Source organism: Dermacentor andersoni, chromosome 2, assembly GCF_023375885.2.
Source record: "Dermacentor andersoni chromosome 2, qqDerAnde1_hic_scaffold, whole genome shotgun sequence".
NCBI lineage: Eukaryota > Metazoa > Arthropoda > Arachnida > Ixodida > Ixodidae > Dermacentor > Dermacentor andersoni.
The window spans coordinates 236,617,941-236,630,217 of NC_092815.1; the positions used below are offsets into that span (position 1 = coordinate 236,617,941).

Genomic DNA, 12,277 nt, shown 5'->3' on the forward strand with positions numbered 1-12,277 from the left:
CCTTGTCAGCCCCAAATTTAGGTTGGCCCACCCCCATATCATCCCCAAATCCAGGTTCGCCCACCCCCATATCAGCCCCAAACTTAGCCTAGCCCACACCTCTATCACCTCAAATTTAGGATGGCCCACCGCAAATCACTCCCACATTTAGGTTAGCCCACCCCCGTATCATCCTCGATTCAGCTTCGCCCAGCCCCATATCAGCCCCATGGTTAGGGTGGCCCACCCCCCATATCCCTCCCAAATTTAGGTTCTCCCACCCCCGTATCCTCCCCAAATCCAGGATGGCCCACCCCCCATATTCCCCCAAACTTAGGCTTACCCACCCCTATATCACCTCAAATTTAGGTTGAGCCACCCCCATATCAGCCTCAAATTCAGCTTGGCTCACTACCATTTCACCCCAAATTTATGTTGGGCCAATCCCATATCACTACCACATTCAACTTGACCAATCCCTGCATCACGGCCAAATTTATGCTGACGCCACTTCCAATTTCAAGTTGGCCACCCCACCCCTTTTTATAAAGACCTATGTATTCATATGGGAAATGCGTCAAGTTTTTTGGCGTTACAGACACGATTTCGCACGATTTTGCTACCAGATCACTGGGACACTCACCAAAGAATGCTTCGCATTAAAAGCAACTGCACCGAACGAGCGACGCCATATGTTGATCCTAAATACTGACGGCTAGCCGCGCTAGCTTCTCTGTAGAGCGACCGGGGCAGACACAGCACGGGACATTTATTCAAATTATTTTTTTACGGCCACACCTACGGATTCATACCACTTGGCTGTAGGGAACACATTACCAGTAGCTATTAATTACACACTGCACATCTTCTCCTATTTGGTGCATTTCTTAATTGGATGAATCTTTAGAAATAATTAACGTTCGGGCAGCGACTCAGCTTAGCAGACACTTTGTTCCGCACGAATGTTGCATAGGAATGGCGCTGGCCACCGGGTGGCATTGTGGCCCAGGTGGACCTCATTCGCTCGGAGTATGTGCCATTAAGGACAGGGGAAAGTCGAAGAAAACGCACCTTCCAGAAGGACGCAATAAGAATGGCCATTTTGTTCTCCCAGGTTCCACGCTACAAAGCACGAAATTTTTTTTTTGCATAGCACAAAGCTTTGCGCAAGCTTCTAGTTATGATGTCCAATGAATAAAACCTTCATAAATGCGATGACTTACAAATGAACACGACATCGCTGTGTTTTAGGAAGGAAAAATAGAAAACATAATATTTCAAGAGAACGACTCGAAAACCAGAACCGAAAGTAAATCATGAGTTTTGTGTTTTTTCCATCTGGTGGGAGACTATAAAACTAAGTCCTATGCGGCTATAAAAAAAAACTGCGCCGCTGAAAAACCACAACCAAAAGCAAATGCTGGGTTTTGTGTTTCTTCCATTTAGTGAGAGACTACAAAACTAGGTCCTACGCGGCTAAAGAAAAAAAAGTCCGAAGCGAGAATCGAACCGCGGCCACGGCGAAGCGTGACTAAAGGTGCGCGCAATTCTACCGCTCGGCCACGGCTTCCGAGGGTTCGCGCTGTGGTACGAACACCTTTTTATAGATACCACATGAATTTTCACGACAGTGTTACAAAAAACGCTTTTGGGAACAGTGTTACGCCATGTGTGGAGAGTGGAGCTAGGCATCAATCGAAAGCTGAGTCTCCGGACTACATACGCTGCACTGCGTATTACGATAGAAGCCGTAGTGTAATCACAGCCACGGTTCTTGCCTCGAAAATGGAGTACAAATTTTCATTGTTTCCATAGGCTTCCATTGCTAAATCTTTAACCGCTGTGGGAACAAAATTCTTACGTGCCATAGAGTGATCACTGCATTTGGCTCGTGTGGATTGTCTTCCAGAACACGTCTGTCACCTGCGTTTTTTGATAATCGACCTGCAGCTTTTGTTATTCGCGAAAAACCCGCTCGTTCCATTGAAAACGCGCTAGCTTCGTGCCGGGGCCGCTTGGGGCGCTAGTTGGTACGTGTCCAGGAAAGCTGGATATGCGTACGCAAAAAAATAGCGGGTCGTCACTGCGCATGCGCTGACCTCTAAACGAAATAGCGGGTATAGCGGGTAACGAGTTAGCGTTAGCGTTCTTACGTAGTTTGCGGAGTTTGCGCGAAACATGACGGCAGTCCCGGCTGCCCGCTTCGAATTGAATTTGGCGTTGCTATTGTAAAATGCACTTCGTTCGTAGCAAATAATTGTGTAAACGCCTTTCGCTTACTCTCAGGCCACTTCGACGACGGAGTATTATGGATAACCTCGTCGGGTTTCGAGATCGCTTCTCATTTCCAACGAGTCGAAGCCATTATGGTCGAAGCCTAATGAAAGAAATGAATGGATGTTATGAGCGTCCCCTTTGCAACGGGGCGTGGGTTGCGCCACCAAACTCTTGCTCATATACTGGCTAGTGTCCTACCTAAGTTAAACAATAAAAAATAAAAAAGTAAACACTATGAACTCCCACACCCAAATTTTCTCATCCCCTATTGCTAACTGTGCTAACGTCTCCGTTTTTGGTCGTTTCCCTACTTCTCGTCCACAAACCCTCCAATCGCCTCTTACTCATAGAGTTAGTAGAACAACTCTAGAGGAAAAGCTGGGCCAGAAAAGTGGGAACCTCTAGGGCGCCGCCCTGTTGCTACTGGTCAATGTGGCCAGCGCAATTACTAATGAAAGAGCTGAAAACAAGTACAGGTCACCCTATGCTTTGTCATCTAAAAACGCATACCTGATGGCTTTATGAAGGTGGTGCGTTAATATTAAGTTTACAGAAATCGATCGCTAAATCAGTGACTTATGTAAATCACGATGTACGCATTCATGCAATAAAGGATGACGCGAATTTCGGTTTCGAATCTGTTTTTTGGATGCGTAGTAGTTTCGTACAGTTTAGGTTTGAGGCGTTGGTTTGACATGCGATCGCGCGTCGACATCGGACGCTATGGCACACTCGTGCCTTATGTGCCACCGAAGCCCCGAAGTGCTCTGGCATATACCTTCAAATGTAAGTAAACGAATGTATCTATTGTTAAAAACATCACGCGAGTAGGCAGCTCTTGTGGTGCATCACAATCGTTTGAGAAGCGTCACAGTAGAGCATTTTTCTACATGCGGAGCGGTGTTTTTATTTACTGGTTTCCATTCAGTAGGAAATTGCTGGACAGGCGGACCAGCGCACCGGAATTGTACTGGCGAAGCCACAAGCAACTCAAAGAATCTGTTTAATTGTTGCACTTTGAACAATCATGCTTCTACAAAGGCCACAGCAGAAAAACAGCCTGATGCCGAGTATTCTTGTGCCACGAAGTAATCAAGAGGCGAATGCCTTATGCGGACGACATCGAGTGCATCGAGACTTAGAACGACAGAAAGCTGAGCTAGTTGGTAAGGATTCATTATGCAAAACAGAGGTGAGGCGTGCAGACAGGACACAAGAGTAGAGAAGTGGGCGGCGCTCGTGTTGTTTGCTTGTAAATACTCTACTCTTGTGTCCTGTCTGCACGCCTCACCTCCGTTTTGCATAACGAGTGCATCAACCCACATATTAATAGCGTAGGCGTTTTATTAACTGTGCAATATTTTCAACGCTTCCTTGCATGCCATCTCATGTGGAATATCTTTCTTGGTCACAAATTTGTGCAGCGAATCTATTTGCATGATCGACTCCGGGCCTGTGGGACCGTTCACTTGCACTTGATGCCGAGTCTTTTATATGTATCCATAAACTGCAGATATGCACATCAGATCCCTCCGAGCATTTTCAAAATTCAATTATTTTAGACAACAGGCACATATGCGATACTGACATAATCTGAAATACCACTAAGCAGCTGGCCCACATTTTTGTTGACCATACTCGCAGGTAAAATAAGTAGATAATGTGGACAGCTCCAACTCATTTTCCTTAAATCAGTGTGTACAAGCTAGGGGTATGTAAAAATAATTTTTTTCTCGCGCATCGATTATTTTGCTGTATAAGCAAGAGAACCCACCACGTTAGTGAACATATCTTGTACATCACACTAATATGTGCTTTAATTTACCAAGTGAGATGAGTTACTTTTATGGCTCATTCAGTCATATCACACTGCAAGCTGCATTCATCAATCTTCAATTGGATTTTGCAAATGTTTAATGAAACATGTTTCCCTTTTATGAAGATATGCAATGGCAAGCCCTTCCGTGTGTTCCAAAGGTAAAATTTAAGCTCTAAATTAAAGAAGACATTTCTAGACAGAAACAAGCAAAAATGGTGAATGCAGAGTATCAGAAGCCCAAGGTACATAAATTATGAGAAGTGTCGAATAATATTAAGGAAAGAGTCGTATTAGAAAACGCAAGACTCTTTAGTGGAGGTCAAGCAAGTCAATATAGGTAGAATACTCTGCAAAATTATGCGAGTGAGGGGATGTCAAACAATGGGTCAGGAAATGCGTTGTTTTTCTGCAAAACAAAAGCTGATTGTCATTACATAAGTCACTTTAGCATCATGAGACTGCTGCTTGATAAATTCAGAAATAAACCAAAAAACAAGACACGCAGAAATAAAGAAACAATTTAATGATGCTCTCTCTCCACACTGGGATAAATAAAAACAAACACATCACATCTAATGTGGACATATCAGACGCCTTGTGAAGCACTAAAGGAAAAATTCAGTTTTGAGCTGTGGCACTTGCCACATAGATGTGGGGGGCCTTGCACTAATAGTGATAGTTACCAGTGCATTTAGAAATTGAAAGCATTCATGCAGACAAGGATGATTCTTTATATTTTTGGCTAACACTTCAGATGCCTCCACCAAGTGTTACAATGCTGCACGCAGCCATACTAAGGATCTCGCAGCAACACCTGCTGGTAAAAAGCAGAAGCAGTCAAAGTGCTGATGTGTACTGGACACTATGTTTGAAAACTTTTAGGCAAGAAGAGTGCAAGAAGCAGACATAACAACTGCATTTACTTCCATAATTCCTCATTTGAATGGCCTTTTCTTTTTGCTTAGACAATGCCTACGCCTAGCCACAGCAGCTCCCTCATACAGACTCCGCAAGCCAAGAGGCCGTGGAGGCAAATGCAGGTAAGAGGCAAGAAGCAATAGCACTGGTATCGACATTCATCTAATTTCTTTCTTTTTCTTTCGTTTAGGCAGCCAGCACACCTCGAACAGCCATCTTGACTGCGGGTGTGTCACCCTAGTCGCCAAGGGAACATTTGAGGGAAAGTGACAGGCAATGTGAACAGCCACTTCACCATGTAAACGATACTCTTTCTCTCCGATGACTCCTACGCCTCACCACGCCAGCTCACTTGTGCACAAAGATGCCGCCGAGGCACATGCAGGTCAGAGGCAAGAAGCAGTAGCACTGATGTCGACATTCACCCAATTTCTTTCTTTTTCTTACACTGAGGCAGCCAGCACACCTCGAACAGCCACCTTCACTGCGGGTGTGTCAGTAGATTCCTGTTGTACATATGCTCATAATAAACTTCAGTAAACTTGAACTTGGTAAAAAACTTGAAGGCAAATGGGACATTGATGCATTGTTTTTTTGAACATTTATTGCACACATACAATATATGTTATAGTTTGCAGTGCTACAGAGCGTATTTTGAAGCTTCCCCCTATATTTTGCACCTTTAATTACGTATGTTTTGTGTGGCCCTCAATGCAGTTCATGTTGTAGCAGCTGCTTTGTCTGTGTATCGCACATTGGCTTAAGCTCGTGATATCCACATACTTCTCTCACATATACAAAATAAAGTTCTATGTAGTCCTCAGTGTTACAACAAAAAATGAAAGTAAACAATCCGATCGTGGAATTGTGTTTATTACAGTGATTCCTATGACAGTTACTGACACGTTGACAACTTGAACTAGTCAATCCGTCCATAGCCTCCTCTATTTTTCAAAAATAAAGGAGGCTATGATCCGCTATGGCAAGGAATTGTATGTATAAATTAAAAAAAAGGGGGGGGGGACGTATAGGATTAGGGCGGTACGAAAAAATGTACCAACACCGTCCTCTAGACCCATTCCGTTAAGGTACCGTAACAAAGCGTATTATGCATAAAGTTCATACAACCAACTCTGATATTACTACACACGCCAGGCGACGCGAGCTACATTTGCCATGACGCATTCGCGACTGCACCAACTGCACCGGATGCCCTCCATATTATTTTCGTTAATCGTGCTCACTGCACCGAGGCAAAAGAAAGATCATGGGCGCAGGTGCCTTTAAAGTATCTCGACCTTGCGAGGCACTGCTGCGCGTGCCAGGGGAGCTGTCCGTGCGAACACTCCCTGGCACACACCTGCCTCGGCGGCCCCAACCTACATACCGTTCTGCTTCGAGCTTAGATCCCCCCAGTGTCCCTTGGGTGCCCTGGAGTTCCTGCGCCGCCTGCTTTATTATAATCTCAGGTGCTCTCCTGGGACTTCCGTTTGTCGGTTACATGTGCCCTACAGCTGGATCAGTACTTATAATAATAAAAAAACCCGATCTATCATCGCGACGATAGATCGCGAAAGCGGGTTTCGCAACATACCGCGCCCGTGCGAAGAGAATTACGGAACGCCAACGAGGAATCTGACTACAGCTTCGAGCTCGTAACCTCGTCGAGTGACACTCCTGCAACAGGCGTGACCGCTGAAAACCGCATACCACCGGAAACTTCAACAGGATCATCCCTCGGTTGCATAACTGCCACCTGTACGCCCAACATGGACCACACCCACACCGTCCCGCAACATAGAATAAAGAACCAACTTATAAAGCCCAAACACACGGCGGCACGCACACATCACAACACTACAAGCGAGACGCCATGCTGCTACGCTGCTATGGTTGCCGGATTAAAACTGACTACTGTCACCAAGTCTAGCAAGCGTCTCAGGAGCTGGCAACCTCGGCGCGTAGCAACATGGCGGCGCTCTTGCGGTTCCCGATTTCAATGCATGGGCCCTATGGGTAGCTTGTCCTCTAGAGTCAGTATAGTAACTCTATGCTCTTACTAATGCATGAAATGGATGGATGGATGGATGTTATGAACGTCCCCTTTGGAACGGGGCGGTGGGTTGCGCCACCAAGCTCTTGCTATTATAATGCCTAATGTCCTACCTACGTTAAACAATGAAACAAGAAAAAAAAAACACTATGAACTACCACGCCCAAATTTTCTGATCCCCTATTGCGAACTGTGCTTTTGTACGTCTCCGTCATTTGTCGTTTCCCTACTTTTCTTCCACCAATCCTCCAATCGCCTCTTAGTAATGTCTATTCCGGACATGTTTGCTTTACCACTTCTCCCGCTGAACCCAAGGGCTTCAAGGAGGCCAGTGGTGCCTAAATCGACCGCTGGGTAGAAGATGTCTTCACATTCTAACAAAACATGCTCCGTCGTTTCCCTAGCTTTACCGCAGCAAGCACATGCTTCTTCTTCCTTCTTATATCTCGCTTTATAGGTACGTGTTCTAAGGCATCCCGATCTCGCTTTGAAAAGTAATGATCTTCCCTTTCAGTTATCATAAATGGTTTCTTTCCTGATTTGGTTTTTTCCTATTAAGTAGTTACTCATGGCAGGTTTCTTTGCCATTGCCGCCACCCCTGAGATTAATTCAGCCTCTCTGACTTCCCGCTTGACTTTTTTTGCTGCTGTGTCGCCCACCGCAAAGGCCGCATACTTGCTGGTAAGCTTCCTAGTTCTTTTCCTCCACTGTGAATCAATGTTCTTCCTGTACAGATACCTGAACACTCTCCCAGCCCATTAACTTTCTTCCATATTCCTCAGCCGTTCTTCATACTCAATTTTACTGCGAGCTTCCCTCACTTCAAAACTAGTCCAGCCCATATCACCCTGCACAGCTTCATTTGTAGTCTTCCCGTGAGCGCCAAAGCGAGGCCACCCACTGACTTTTGGTTCCCGTCGAGTCCTGATTGTACCCCTGCTTTACAGCAAACAACCGCATTTCCAAAAGTAAGTCCTGGATCCATTACACCTTTCCACATACCTCGGAGGACCTCGTACCTATTGTATCCCCATAGCGCTCTGTGCTTCATTATGGCTGCATTTCTCTTTCCCTTTACTGTTATGGTTTTTTCCTGTGTTTCTACATATCCATTGCCTTCGTTTATCCATATACCAAGGTATTTATATTCTGTTACCCGAGGTATTTCTTGGCCCTGTATCTCCACTGTCCACTGTTTTCATTGAATACCATAACACCTAATTTTCTAACACTAAATTTCAAACCTATATTGTTGCCTTCCTGTCAACAGATATTAGCCAGACGTTGCAAATCACTTTGCTTGTTAGCTAGCAACACAATGTCGTCCGCATAAAATAAACCTGGGAGTTGCTGCTCTATTACCGTACCCGCCTGTTTGTATGAGAGATTAAACCCGATATTACTATCTCTAGCGCCCTCTCCATCCTCACCATGTACATCATAAACAGCAGCGGGGATAAAGGGGACCCCTGCCTCAGTCCCTTGTTGATATAAACTTTCTCCTCGCTCCTAATCCCTTCCCATTCAACGCAAACGGTATTTTCTAAGTAAATCTCTCTCAAAAGCTGTAGACAATCGTTACCTAAGCCTTCCCCTTCCAGACTATCCCACAAAATGTTGCGGTCTACGTTGTCGTAGGCTCCTCTAATGTCTAATAAGGCCACATACAACGGTCTGCTTTCTGCTTTTGATATTTCAATACACTGAGTAAGAACAAACAAATTATCATCCAAACGTCTACCTATTCTGAAGCCATTCTGAAGCTCTCCCAAAATGCCATTATTCTCTGCCCATGCTTGAAGCTTTAATTTGATTGCCTGCGTTGCTAGCCTGTATATTACCGATGTAATGGTCAACGGTCTATACGAGTGAATTATGTCTTGCTCCCCCCTACCTTGATAAATTAAGTTCATTGTACTTTGTCGCCAACTGTCTGGTATTCGTCTTTTAAAGTTTTTTCCACTGCTTTCACCAGGGCTTCCTTACTTTTTGGTCCTAGTTCATTTATCAGCCTAACGGGAACCTCGTCGAGCCCTGTGGCTGTGCGCTTAGGAATTATCTCTTCCGCTTTGTTCCAGTTTAAATTTGTCAGCACCAGGTCCTTTTTCTTTTCCAGGACTCGATGAAATGGATGGATGGATGGATGTTATGAGCGTCCCCTTTGGAACGGGGCGGTCGGTTGCGCCACCAAGCTCTTGCTACTATGCTGCCTAATATCCTACCTAGGTTACCCAATGAAAAAAGAAAAAAAAACACTATGAACTACCGCGTCCAAACTTTCTGATCCCCTATTGCGAATTGTGCTTTTGTACGTCTCCGTCTTTTGTCGTTTCCCTACTTTTCTTCCACCAATCCTCCAATCGCCTCTTACTAATGTCTATTGCGGACCTGTTTGCTTTACCACTGCTCCCGCTGAACCCAAGGGCTTCAAGGAGGCCAGTGGTGCCTAAATCGACCGCTGGGTAGACGTCTTCACATTCTAATAAAATATGCTCCGTCGTTTCCCTAGCTTTACCGCAGCAAGCACATGCTTCTTCTTCCTTCTTATATCTCGCTTTATAGGTGCGTGTTCTAAGGCATCCCGCATCAAATGAAATGGATGGATGGAAGGATGGAAGGTAGGAGCGTCCCCTTTGAAACGGGGCGATGGCAGTTGCCACCATGCTCAGATTTTTATTTTGCCTTTAATTTTTATTTTTATCTGTCTTGTGTGTTATTGAATTTCTCGATTTTCTTTAAATACGTCTTCCTACCCTTTTAACCTTATGTCACCTCTCTGCTTTTGAGCCACCAATCCTCCAATCGCCTTTTGCTAATTTACACCGCACCTTTATTTACATGACTATCATCTCTGAACCCTAGGGCCTCAGGAAGGGTGACTGTGGCCGCATCGACATCGGGGTTGATACCATCACATTTTAGTATGAGGTGTTTGAGATGTTTGAGATTTGAGATGTCAGCGCCACCTATCGCTACAGGCGGGAAATAGCCGCAACGACGGCATATCGCCTCTGAGATCCAAAAATATCGCCGCCCAACTGAAAAAACAACTTGCCGCAATTTGTGGTATCGTTTCTCACCTGCAGCAAGTTGTTTTTTCATCCACTTTCATTTCGATTAATTTATCCTTTCGTTATTTCATTTGTTAAGCTCAAGTAATTTCCCCTATGTTATCCTTGATGTCAGTGTTTGTTTGCCTCTTATGATTTGACTAATAAAAATTGGGCCTCTCGGTTAACCCGCTTTCTTCTCATTTATTACATAACGAGGGTCTCAAATCCGGCAACATTGATGCCTTCGGGTAGCATGTGTGGGTACAGTGTACTAGAATAGTACACTGTAGTGTGGGTTTCTTTAAAGGTTTCTCGACCGGTTGCCTCATGGAAGAAGGAAACTGAGGAGAGGCCCTACCCCCTCCGCGCGCTAGGAGAAAAGTGTGGAGGAAATGACGTAGTAAGTTCTCCTTTGTTTTGCTGTTTTTTTATTTCTTTGCTGTAGTGGCCCCGTCTTTCGGGCCACAATGGCGGCTTTGTTATTGTTCTGTGCGCTCACACGTGTTCCTCCGTAGGTTTCGTACCGTGGCAAAGGCGCCGTGCGGGCAGGTTTGCGTTGGTCTCCGTGATTTGTTGCGCTGCTTTATCTGGACCGTGCTCTACCGGATGTTGCTGTGGCCAGGTGGGACAGGAGGAACTAAAGTTCGTGAAATGAACGCGCATGCAACGCTGTACGCAATGTACCGCGCCACGGCAATGGCTACGGACGAAGGAATATCCGCGGGAAATGTTGCCCTCTTTGGCGGAATCATGCTAACGTGCTAACGATTGCTTAGTATTGCTGCGGAGCGCGCGGGTCCAGGCAGCACGGTTGCGCGCAGCGCGGCATGGTTTCGCGAGAAATGTAAACAAGAGAGGAGAGCAGGCCCGATAGGCGGAGCAACGCCATGAGCAACGCCAACTTCCGGCTTCACTTTAGCTTAACAAACAGTGACGTCAGGGCCTCTCCTTAGTTTCCTTCCTCCGTGGGTTGCCTTCATCCAAAAAAAGATCACGTTCTCGTGACGCCTGCGGCAGAAAGAATGTTCCACGTCCGCCGCCAAGGTCTGTGAGTGGTGGCGCTGGCTAACACTCCCAGAGATCTACGAGGAAACATAAATACCCAAGAAAGTGGACGGGTAAACGGCGCCGCAGTAGCTCAATTGGTAGAGCATCGCACCCGAAATGTGAAGGTTGTGGGATCTTTCCCCACCTGCGGCAAGTTGGTTTTCATCCACTTTCCTTTACGTTAGTTTATCGTTTCGTTATTTGAATTAACCTGAAGTAAGTTCCCCTGTGTTGTCCTTGGTGTAAGTGTTTGTTGGCTTCTTATGTTATTGCAAGTGCGACACGATAAGCAAACCGCAGAGTAGTAAGCAAAAAAGGTGTTTCTTTCTAAACAGGTCGCCAGGGGCCCAAATATTCCTCCCAATCATTAGTATTATGTTGAGGCTCCAAACATGAGTTGTTAGTTTTCCAGCTTCAATTCTTTACTTCAGATGAAGAAATACATGAAATATTTTGATTTGATATGGGATTCTTGCACTGGATAGGCAACCTTTGTCACTGCAGCCACCTCACTTTACACGGTCATTTTTAAAACCCAGGGAAGCCAACTTCTGCATAATTTCTGCTCACTGCGCCCTCAGATATCAGTTTGCTCAGAAACTGACATCACTCACACCAAGCTGATGAAAACATTGCCGCTTGTATATGGCACTCAGTAGGTAAAATTAAATCACTGGCCCAGTCAGACTCATCACTAGCCCAAAAAGAGTGAATGAGGTTATAATTGCACTCCCTCCAAGAATAAAATCAGGTGGTACTTGGTGCGAGCACTCTCAACGTGTTTCTTTGTGCCGATTGCTTCGTGCTATATATCTACTAGTATGTCTTAGTAGCTTAGCAGAAGCTCTGCTACAATATATGTTATCCGCGGTAATTTTATTAACCCAAACAATGCTGGTAATACAATGTGAGCTATAAAACAGGGACATAAAAGTTTGTTGTATCTTTTGTATATTTTATCTTTATCTACTGGTTAAGGTGGGTTACTAGAAGCGAAGGGAATAGCTGAAAAGATGTGTTCTTTGCTCCAAAAAAGCAATACTATAACTGATGAATGCCCGTGTAACTTGGCTTTGACCGTTCTGAAGACCAAAGCAATGAATAGTGCACATTGCCATGCAGCAGTATTT

At 45.1% G+C, this 12,277-nt stretch overlaps 1 long non-coding RNA gene across 2 annotated transcripts; it reads left to right on the forward strand.

Annotated features, from left to right (window-relative positions):
• Window positions 1–2,639: 2,639 nt before the first annotated feature.
• LOC126539931 (uncharacterized) lies at window positions 2,640–5,942 on the forward strand. Of its 2 annotated transcripts, XR_011892935.1 has the most exons (4): window positions 2,645–3,042; window positions 4,199–4,233; window positions 5,041–5,115; window positions 5,184–5,942. It is a non-coding gene; the product is annotated as an uncharacterized lncRNA (long non-coding RNA). The 2 variants fall into 2 exon arrangements; XR_011892934.1 differs by having other exon boundaries at window positions 2,640–3,042; window positions 4,199–5,115.
• Window positions 5,943–12,277: the final 6,335 nt, after the last annotated feature.